The 11,518-nt window shown below is 44.2% G+C and overlaps 1 pseudogene; it reads left to right on the top strand.

The window, feature by feature from the left end:
- LOC134946038 (5S ribosomal RNA) lies at positions 1 to 120 on the top strand (annotated as a pseudogene).
- The last annotated feature ends 11,398 nt before the right edge of the window (positions 121 to 11,518 follow it).

Here is an 11,518-nt window from a genome sequence, read left to right as displayed (position 1 = left end):
TGGTACAGTCATACCGCACTGGCATCACGCCCAATCCCGCCCGATCTTGGAAGCTAAGCAGTGTTGGGCCCAACCAGTACCAAGTGGGTAACCACTTGCGAAGATTGGGTACTGTAAGAGAATGAGCCTTGTCAGGCTCTTAATAATAATACCACATGTATATGTGCATAAATCACCACAGCACTGGGATCTATCATTTTTCCGAGTATCAGTCATACAGGGATACATTTTCTCTATACTTAATCACTAATAACTTATATATGACTGATCATCACTACTATGACTTCACTGGCTATCCCTTATTTATACTATCCCACATAATTTAATAAATAAGCACTCATAATTTTTAATTCATATTTTTCCTTAAAATGTACATCTTTTTTCACCATCACCTCCTTTTAAATAATCATTCTTACTCTCCATGCTCTAAGGTTGGATACCAAAATGGGTCCAACTTATCCTGATATAAGCCATAATATGAGATAAAAATATTATTGTATGGATTATTTCCAGGAATATATCCATATCATTATATAGATAGAAATACCCCGTTTTTGTAACAAATTCCGTATAGATTATTACCAGTTCTCCCAGAAGTAAACAAGTATTAAATTTTAATCAAAGAGACACTAATATATGCATTTCTTTATTTTTATATGTGTGAGCTGTTTCCGCAATTGAACTCAGCACTATCATATGTCCTGATACCAAAGACTCCAAAAAGATGGCCGCCGCAATGACTGACAGTCTGCCTCAACCCATACTTTATCCAGACGAAAATCTCGGACGAGATATAATGGAACTCAGCACTGCAATCTGTCATAGATACCTAAAGACTTCTATAAAATGGCCGCTACGATGATTGACAACCCACCGCCGCCTATACAAGCCACAGACGTCAGTAACACCCGAGACAGGAAGTGACGCGACGACTAAAGCATCAACACACGGATCCGCTGACCGGAAGCGTGGCGCAATCGCGCATGCGCAATAAGAAGATTCGGCTAAAGGAAGTGGGGCGGAAGTGACGTCGGACCCATCCCCGGACTTTCTTTAACTATAACTTATATTCTACAGCTCGTTTTTTCAATCCGTTTAGTGCACTGAGGTTATTACTCTGCTCTCTATCAAAGGCTTATGCTAATGTTAAAAAACTTACACCGCACAGTATTATTAGTTCCCCACAGGAAGTGATGTCACAATCATCCATTTCTAATTACATGTGCTATAAATAGGAGTGTCTGTTCAGTGATCCCATACCCCTTGATGAAGTCTGAGTGACGAAACGCGTTGGGTGTACCTCAATTGACTCTCCACTTAAAAGATAAGCAGCACTCTTTTATCCGATATTTAATTAATTATTTATTGTCTTTTATTACATGCAATTTATGTAGTTTTTTAGCTGTCCTTTTATTTTACTTTTTATATTTGTATTAGATTCCCGGCTTTTAAACCCACCTTGATACAAATTATTATCATTATTCTTTTTTATATTGTATAAATAAATGTTCTACTATTTTTCACGTATCCACTAAGTCTCCTCATATTTATATCTTATTGTACTAGACACTGTTGGTCGCTGAAACCCTTATCCCCCCCTTTTACATATCCTGAGGCAGTTTATCCCTGCCTAATATTTAAGGGTTAGCTGACACCTTGTATTACTTAAGGAGTGTCTAAATTTGTTGCATTTGCATCATCTTTATTTTGTTCTACTACTCACACACCTGTGGCGCCATACTCCCACTACCCAATATATATATATATATATATATATATAGCAATGTGGGATGCACTCCTGGTCCTCAATGCAACTGACGGAGTGCCCTCCAAAGTTCAATATACAAGCTTAAGTTCCAGTAAAATAGATCAGGCGGCACTCCATCGGACTTTAAGTGAAGATGAATTTAATGCTGAATAGCCAACGTCTTAAGGCCCCGCTGGATCTTAAGCTTATATATATATATATATATATATATATAAAAAGCACAAGTGACAGCACTCAAAACCATGATCAAAAATGAATGAATGGTGCAATGCAGTAAAATAACATAAAGACACTCGCTTTCCCAGCTCATTGGTAAAAGCAAAACAAACCAGCACTCACAGTTTAGATGAAGAATCGAAGAAGCTTTATTCCATATCAAAGCAACAAGTGTACATACAGGCACAGCCCGACAGCTGTTTCAACCAAAATAGGTCTTCCTCAGGGGCTACAAGAGCTGCGTGTAGCACAGGAATATAAGCGTAAAATGGCGCCAAAAACAAAAGAAACCATCACCCAATGGGAGGAGAGGGAGGCGGGACGAGTCCTGTATGCGGCTCCCCCGTCTCTCCTGCTCCGTCGCGTCATCGCTAATGTAAACACAGCTGGCGCCTTCCTTAGCAACGGCTCAGGTGCGCTGTTCGCGAAGGGGGGACACCAGTGAAATGTATGAAGGAGTATGCATCATACATTGTACTGCATGCGTAAACTGTACCAAAGAGATTAGTCCCTAACTGCGCTGCAAAATATCGACAGAAACTAGAAACATTTTCAACAAGTTATGCACAACGGGTGGTAACACGAGTACTCATAAATGACACACGGCTATGTCAATGGGCAAAAGGAAGAATGTCCAGCCAAGCATATATTGAACCACATGCAAACCCACTCACCCTAAGGTGTGACAAAGGCTGAACTAAAAGCAATGCCAAGGCGTTACATTGATGACTTATTACTAAAAGCAATGCCAAGGCGTTACATTGATGACTTATTTTTCCTTTGGCAAGGCAGTGAAGAGAACCTTTTGGCATTCATCAATGAACTTAATTCACTTCCAGGAACGATCAGGTTTAGCCTGACTTTCAGTAAAACACACATCAATTTCTTGGATGTATCGATCAAAAAGAAGGATAACAAATTATTGACTAACATCTACAGCAAGGACTCAGACAAAAATACTCTGTTGCTACACTCAAGCTTCCACCCTGCACCCCTGAAAAGGGGACTACCCTTTTCACAACTGTTGCGGTTGATTCGCATCACTTCGGATCCTGCGGCTATTCCGGCTGCATTGGAATCTATGTGTCAACGATTTCTTGACAGAGGATATCCTAGGAAGGAGATAGATGATGCCCTATCCAGGATCGGACAAATCACGAGAGAAGACGCTCTACGCAAAAAGGATCGTCCTGCAGACAGTGAACGGGACAGATTAAACTTCAGCAGTATGTTCACCACAGCCTCTGGCTTTATCCGCAATAAAATACGTGAACACTGGCACCTAATTGCCAGTGATCCAGTTCTCACCAAGGATCTTTCTACAATTCCCCGATTCGCCTACAGACAGGGACCAAACTTGAGGGACCTTTTAGTCAAGACTGACTTTTCTCAAAGAAAGACTAACAAAACATCTGTTTGGCTGACTAAAAAATCCGGGGTATACAGATGCACGGGATGTTCTAACTGTTCGTTTCTGACATTGGGCAACCGCTTCATTAATCCGTTTGACAACAAGGAGTACTCAATCAAACAGTGTCTGGATTGCAACGGTCGCTTCGTTGTCTATGTACTTAAATGTCCATGCAATCGGCTGTATGTTGGCAAGACCAGCAGAATGAACTAAAAGCAATGCCAAGACATAGATGGAGCAGAATGAACTAACCATACAAATGGAATGAGCACCATGGTCAGTATAGGGCAACAAGGGGAAATGGCGGAAAGGAATGAATCCTATTGGAGCCCAAGTGCACATAGGTACCAAAATAGGTTGAAGGTGGAAGAATGAGTGGTGAACGTGGTCAGGGGAGGATGAATGAATAAAGGGGGGAAGGGAAGTGAATCAACGTGACAAAAGATTGCCCAAACGGTAGCCCGCGGCTGCATGTAGCTGAGTGATAAAGATACAGCACCCAGTATTCCCAGGATGTCCCCAAAACTGGTACTGACTGGGCCCAACACTGCTTAGTTTCCAAGATCGGACAGAATTGGACGTCGTCCAGTGTGATATGGCTGTAGAGATCACTAAACTGCCACGTCCATGGCCAGAAAGGTGCTACCTGTTGTAGGGCCATGCTAAAGGTGGTAGTGAAGAATGGCAAGTAAAGATGCCGAGGACAAAAAGGTCACTTCCACAACACCTGGAATGCCAATGTAAATAGCCACAAAGCTGTGTCATAACCTGGAAAGTGCACGAGGGCTCAACCAAAAACCAACAGGAAGAAAACAATGGTGCTGGACACACGGCGGTGCCAGAGGAAATGAAACCAAAAACCCGGCTGAATCGCTTCACAAGAAACATCCCAGCCGGAAGTCTTCATTCATGCCATTGGGAGTCAGAGTATGCAGTCTGTGAATCCACTGGAGTTCTCTTTGAAACAACAGTCTATCACGATCACCTCCCTGTTGTAGTGGTGGTATCTGGTCTATGATGCAACATTTGAGCTGATTGACCGTGTGGTGTGCATCTTTAAAGTGTCTTGTAACTGGTAAATTGGTAAAGTCTCTCGTGGTATCTGTGGACGTAAGACACTTCTTGATAGAAGAACGGTGTTGGCTAAGTCTTTCCTTCAGCATTCTGCTGGTCTTGCCAACATACAGCCGATTGCATGGACATTTAAGTACATAGACAACGAAGCGACTGTTGCAATCCAGATACTGTTTGATTGAGTACTCCTTGTTGTCAAACGGATTAATGAAGCGGTTGCCCAATGTCAGAAACGAACAGTTAGAACATCCCGTGCATCTGTATACCCTGGGTTTTTTAGTCAGCCAATTAGATGTTTTGTTAGTCTTTCTCTGAGAAAAGTCAGTCTTGACTAAAAGGTCCCTCAAGTTTGGTCCCCGTCTGTAGGCGAATCGGGGAATTGTAGAAAGATCCTTGGTGAGAACTGGATCACTGGCAATCAGGTGCCAGTGTTCACGTATTTTATTGCGGATAAATTCAGAGGCTGTGGTGAACATACTGCTGAAGTTTAATCTGTCCCGTTCACTGTCTGCAGGACGATCCTTTTTGCGTAGAGCGTCTTCTCTCTTGATTTGTCCGATCCTGGATAAGGCATCATCTATCTCCTTCCTAGGATATCCTCTGTCAAGAAATCGTTGACACATAGATTCCAATGCAGCTGGAATAGCCGCAGGAACCAAAGTGATGCGAATCACCCGCAACAGTTGTGAAAAGGGTAGTCCCCTTTTCAGGGGTGCAGGGTGGAAGCTTGAGTGTAGCAACAGAGTATTTTTGTCTGAGTCCTTGCTGTAGATGTTAGTCAATAATTTGTTATCCTTCTTTTTGATCGATACGTCCAAGAAATTGATGTGTGTTTTACTGAAAGTCAGGCTAAACCTGATCGTTCCTGGAAGTGAATTAAGTTCATTGATGAATGCCAAAAGGTTCTCTTCACTGCCTTGCCAAAGGAAAAATAAGTCATCAATGTAATGCCTTGGCATTGCTTTTAGTAATAAGTCATCAATGTAACGCCTTGGCATTGCTTTTAGTTCAGCCTTTGTCACACCTTAGGGTGAGTGGGTTTGCATGTTGTTCAATATATGCTTGGCTGGACATTCTTCCTTTTGCCCATTGACATAGCCGTGTGTCATTTATGAGTATTCGTGTTACCACCCGTTGTGCATAACTTGTTGAAAATGTTTCTAGTTTCTGTCGATATTTTGCAGTGCAGTTAGGGACTAATCTCTTTGGTACAGTTTACGCATGCAGTACAATGTATGATGCATACTCCTTCATACATTTCGAGACATAGGGCTTCATTAGCAGTTTGTGTTGATACCAGTTTCTCAGTGGGTTCCAGCGGAGCTTACTTCCTCCTTGCATGTACATTGACCCATATGTATTTTTTGTATTCTTTGTTTATTCACATGGTTTTTGTTTATTCATATGCTACGTGAATGTCATGTTTGTTTTCTTTTCATGCGCCACACTTTTCTTTTATTGTTTGCTACTTGCTTTGCCTTTATGTATCCTCATGTACATTATACTTTCACCCGCTTCTGCCCCCCGCCCGCTGTGCAGGCTCAGCATCGACTGCGCTGGTGTCCCCCCTTCACGAACAGCGCACCTGAGCCGTTGCTAAGGAAGTTGCCGGCTGTGTTTACATTAGCGATGACGCGACGGAGCAGGAGAGACGGGGGAGCCGCATACAGGACTTGTCCCGCCTCCCTCTCCTCCCATTGGGTGATGGTTTCTTTTGTTTTTGGCGCCATTTTACGCTTATATTCCTGTGCTACACACAGCTCTTGTAGCCCCTGAGGAAGACCTATTTCGGTTGAAACAGCTGTCGGGCTGTGCCTGTATGTACACTTGTCGCTTTGATATGGAATAAAGCTTCTTCGATTCTTCATCTAAACTGTGAGTGCTGGCTTGTTTTGCTTTTACCAATGAGCTGGGAAAGCGAGTGTCTCTATGTTATTTTACTGCCTTGCACCATTCATTCATTTTTGATCATGGTTTTGAGTGCTGTCACTTGTGCTTTTTTCTAATTGACCATTACCAGACTTGCACCTGCCCTGTAGGGTTTATATGTGCTCTCTTTTCAAAATTCTTTTTTTCCATTTTTTTCTGTGTTTGTGTCTCTTTTTGATTAATATGTACGTTACAGTCGCCTAGGGGTGTCTTCTAGTCCAGTACGACTAGCCTTTGCACAACACTGTTGGCTTTATAAATGTCTACTAACAAGGAACTTGCATCTATATTGCAATTTGACACTGCGGATGCAGAAAGAATTCTGTTTGATGATACAGAATCTTTGGCATTCCATAAGGACAGCCCAGAGGAGTTTACGAGTGATCTACTTAGGTTGAAGAAAAGGGAGATCGAACTACATCTCCATGGTCTCACCCTTTCACAATATTATAAGGAACAATACATTCCAAGGGGTTTCAGGCTACACAACCAACCCACGCTTGGTAGACACAACAACGATTTCTGCACTAAATGGTGCAACATACTGAACAAATGTTCTTTTGATTTAATGCTCTTGGTGATAGAACAAGCAGGCACTGATCTCGACAGTATTAAGAAAGATATTTTGGAGCTTGAGACTTCCGATCTGTATAGGGCCATCCAAACTCCTGAATGTGATCTTCTATCCAATCTCATTAAGGACATTGAGAAATTTAAGGGAGACTTATTTAAGTTTAAGAAAAACAAATACAAACAAGTCAAACTAGACTATAAAGAAAACAGGGTTTATCCCTGGTACTCTCGCAGTGAGCCGAGGAGGTTCAAGCAACCTTTTCAGCGTGGTCGAAGACCTCCACAACCCTTCACTGATATTGATAGCCAGTCACGTACCTCAGCCAGTGACTCTGATGTTCCATCCACGTCTGGCCAGAACACCACTTATCTCTCCAGGTCAGCAAGAAACAGACGACCTCCAAAAAAACCCTTATACCCACCCGTCGAGGTGGGAGAAAAACAAAGACGACGGCAACAAAAATTAAATTAGAAACAGTGGTATTTAATCTCTCCAAACATTCCCTCACACCTGATGAGTTATCCATTCTCAACAAAGGCCTCTCATTCATCCCTACAGTGACCCAGGACGAATTTAAGTGGCAAGTGGATCTGTACAAACTGGGCAGACAATTGCGACTCAGAGACTTCTTCGCAGGCAGTAATACCACGTCTGGAACTACACCTTCTACAACGGAGTCGTGCCCTCTTAAGAAACCCAGTATTTTTGATCCTCCATCTGTTAATCCCTCTATACAAACCTTCATGAGGGTTCTCAAAAGAGACACTATACCCTTACTTTCCAAGCAGAAGTTATCCCACTACAACATCACGATGGGTGAAAGGAGAGCCATCGAGTCTCTACGTAATGATACCCAATTGGTCATCAGCTGTGGACAAGGGGGGTGGCATTGTGTTGTTAGATTTTGACTATTATACCATGGAAGCCAATAAACAATTGGCTGACACCATTTGCTACCATAAACTTGGACATGATCCAACAGGGACATACAAGAACGAGATCGACTCTATCATTCAGGTGGGACTTAATAATGGATACATCAACAAGAACACAGCTGAGTTTCTGACCACTACACATCCCAGGATACTTATTTTATATACACTCCCAAAAATTCACAAATCTCTCTCTCAACCACCAGGACGACCCATTATTTCAGCAACGGGGTCCCTTTGTCAACCTTTATCTCAACTAGTAGATTTTTATCTACAGCCATTGGTTAAGCAAACGGCCAGTTTTATTGAAGACACGTCGGATTTATTGAGGAAACTTGAACGGGTACACAACATCACGGATGATACCCTGCTGGTGACGCTAGATGTTTCGAGTCACTACACCAATATCCCGCACACACAAGGGATGGAAGCATGCAGAGAGCTTCTCACTGACAATGATGCCTATTTTGGTCCACCGGTGTCCTTCTTGCTGCTGTTGATTGATGTCATTCTTAACAAAAATTATTTTCTTTTTGAAAATTGTTTTTATTTACAGAAACAGGGGACCGCTATGGGTTCAAACATGGCGCCCTCTTACGCGAATATTTTTATGGCGGCTTATGAACAGGTGCACATTACTGGTAATCCTTTTTTTGGTAAATTTTTGTCATTTTATGTACGTTACATTGATGACTTATTTTTCCTTTGGCAAGGCAGTGAAGAGAACCTTTTGGCAATCATTAATGAACTTAATTCACTTCCAGGAACGATCAGGTTTGGCCTGACTTTCAGTAAAACACACATCAATTTCTTGGATGTATCGATCAAAAAGAAGGATAACAAATTATTGACTTACTGTACATCTACAGCAAGGACTCAGACAGAAATACTCTGTTGCTACACTCAAGCTTCCACCCTGCACCCATGAAAAGGGGACTACCCTTTTCACAACTGTTACGGTGGATTCGCATCACCTCGGATCCTGCGGCTATTCCGGCTGCATTGGAATCTATGTGTCAATGATTTCTTGACAGAGGATATCCTAGGTGTTATGAGCCACGGCTGTGGCTCATTCCTGTTTTGCAGTTTTGTTCTGTATTTCATGTTATACTTCTGTTTATGTTCCCCGTGGGTGTCATGGGGTGCTCGGAGCTCACCCTTAAGGAGGGGATACTGTTATGAACCACAGGTAGTGGTTCATTCCTATTTTATGTTTATAAAGTTGTCTTGCATGCCAGGATTTCCTGTTGCTCTGTTTTAGAATACTCTTGTCTGCTGCCGCTGGTGAGTCTGTGTAATTGCAGCTTGTTCCCATGTGTTCAGCCTCACCTGGCTGCTAATTGCATCTTGTCAGTTTGGAATCATGCAACAGGGCAGCTGCATTGGATTATTAATTAGGCCTCTCTGTTATATGCTGGCAGACTGCAATTCACAGATGCTGGTGATATTCCTTGGTTTGCAGTCTGCTTGAAGTGTGAGCTGGTTCCTGTCAGTCCCTGTGTTGATTCCTGTGTCAGTCCCTGTGTCGATTCCTGTGTCTGATCCCGTGTCCTGCGGTGAGGCGTTCCTGCCCTGAGGTCCAGTGGCTTTGCCTGTCCCTGGTCAAGTCTTCTGGCTTCCTGGTGTCCACCGGTCTGTCGTTTGGGATTCTGCCTGTCCTCCAGTTCTGAGAGTCGGTGTCGGCAGCATTAGAAGTTCCTGTCCGTTTGCCAGTATTCGTACCGGTTCCGTGAGTAGCGGCTCTCCCGCGTCCGTTGGCCTAGGCCGCTGTATTCCATTATTGTTTCTGTCCCTGGTGTTTTGCAGAGGGTTCTGCTTATGCTGTCACCGCCGGTACACAAAGGTATTGTGTCGGCGTGTGATCAGCATTTCCTTTGTTGTTCTTTTCCTTTGGCGGTTTCTCCGCACATACTTTAGGTTTTTAGTTAGCTTGTAGCCCCTGGCCTGTTTGCTTAGTTAGAGGTCCTCTTGTTATCATTCTGCCTCGGATTTCCCTTTGTCTCTCATTAAGACCGGGGGGCACCGGAGTTGGGCAGACATAATCCGCCCTTCAAACGTGGCTGCCAAGGGCTCAAGAAACCATAGTCTCGCAAGGGATTTCCGATAGCACGGGTGAGACAACAGAGTTAGGGCGCCAGGGGCTATTCCCTTTCCATTCCCCTTTCCCAGCGTTACGTCCTGGTGCTCTGGACTCACTTCATGAACATCTCCCTTGTTCTGAGCACCAGGAACCTAACATTATCACCAGCCCTACCACAAAAAAGAAATAAAACTTTTTTTTTCTTTTTTTGGCCCAGTCCAGTGTCTAGTCTAGAATCCAGTCCTGTCTAGAATCCGGTGTTTAGAATCCAGTCCGGTGTTTAGAATCCAGTCCGGTGTTTAAAAAAAAAAAAGTCTTGTTTTGTTTAGCAAAAATGTAGTCTTGCCTTGTCTTGCCTTGTCTTGCCTTGTCTTGCCTTGTCTTGTCTTGCCTTGTCTTGCCTTGTCTTGCCTTGTCTAGTTTTAAATCCTCCTATGTCTACTATGCAAGCCCTGCAGGCATCTCTCGCAGCCCTGAACTCTGTATTCAGTGCTTTGAGACCAGAGCGACTAGAAGTTTTGCAGCAATCCCTAAAGCAACTGCAAAACCTACTGACTAAAATCTTGCTCATCTTGCCAGAAGTCGTTGAGAGTACATCTATCTCTAAAGAGACTCTTGTTCACAGTATGGTGACAAGAGAATCCTCTGGTTTAATTGAAGAGAAAAGGTTTAAAAGTTTTCTGCGGCCCAGGCTCTCAGAAGAGGAGCGTCTGCGTCGCAGAAACTTAAACTTGTGCCTATATTGTGGGGGTTTAGGCCACTATCTGCAGACCTATGAGTTGCGCAAGCCAAAGTGTGGTGACGAGTCTTGCCCTCTGGCCAAGTTGAGTCAGGATACAAGACCTACTCCTGTCTCTACTGTGGCAGAGGTACTTGTCACACAACCCACACTAAAAAGCTCTCTGTCCTATAATTGGGGTCCTTGGGCAAGGGAGCCCCATTATAGATTCAGGAATCAAAAGAGAATGTTTCTCTCCTCTCTTGAGGTTCCTGTGGAAGCGGAGTTGCAAGCCCCTGGAGTGGTGCCCGATGCCCAGGTTCCTGGAGTGGTGCCCGATGCCCAGGGTCCTGGAGTGGTGCCCGATGCCCAGGGTCCTGGAGTGGTGCCCGATGCCCAGGGTCCTGGAGTGGTGCCCATAGCCCAGGGTCCTGGAGTGGTGCCCGTAGCCCAGGGTCCTGGAGTTTTGCCCGTAGCCCAGGGTCCTGGAGTGGTGCCCGTAGCCCAGGGTCCTGGAGTGGTGCCCGTAGCTCAGGGTCCTGGAGCGGTGCCCGATGCCCAGAGTGCTGGAGCGGTGCCCGATGCCCAGAGTGCTGGAGCGGTACCCGATGCCCAGAGTGCTGGAGCGGTACCCGATGCCCAGAGTGCTGGAGCGGTACCCGATGCCCAGAGTGCTGGAGCGGTACCCGATGCCCAGAGTGCTGGAGCGGTACCCGATGCCCTAGCTTATAGAGGGACATCAAATATTATAGTTCAGGTGTCCATACCGGAAGGGGTCTCAGAAGCTGTCACCCCATGTAGGGACTTGAAAAGCGC

The sequence above is a fragment of the Pseudophryne corroboree genome, chromosome 7, assembly GCF_028390025.1.
Source record: "Pseudophryne corroboree isolate aPseCor3 chromosome 7, aPseCor3.hap2, whole genome shotgun sequence".
Taxonomy (NCBI): domain Eukaryota; kingdom Metazoa; phylum Chordata; class Amphibia; order Anura; family Myobatrachidae; genus Pseudophryne; species Pseudophryne corroboree.
Note: the sequence above shows the minus strand (reverse complement) of the source record. Positions and strands in the feature narration are given on the sequence as shown.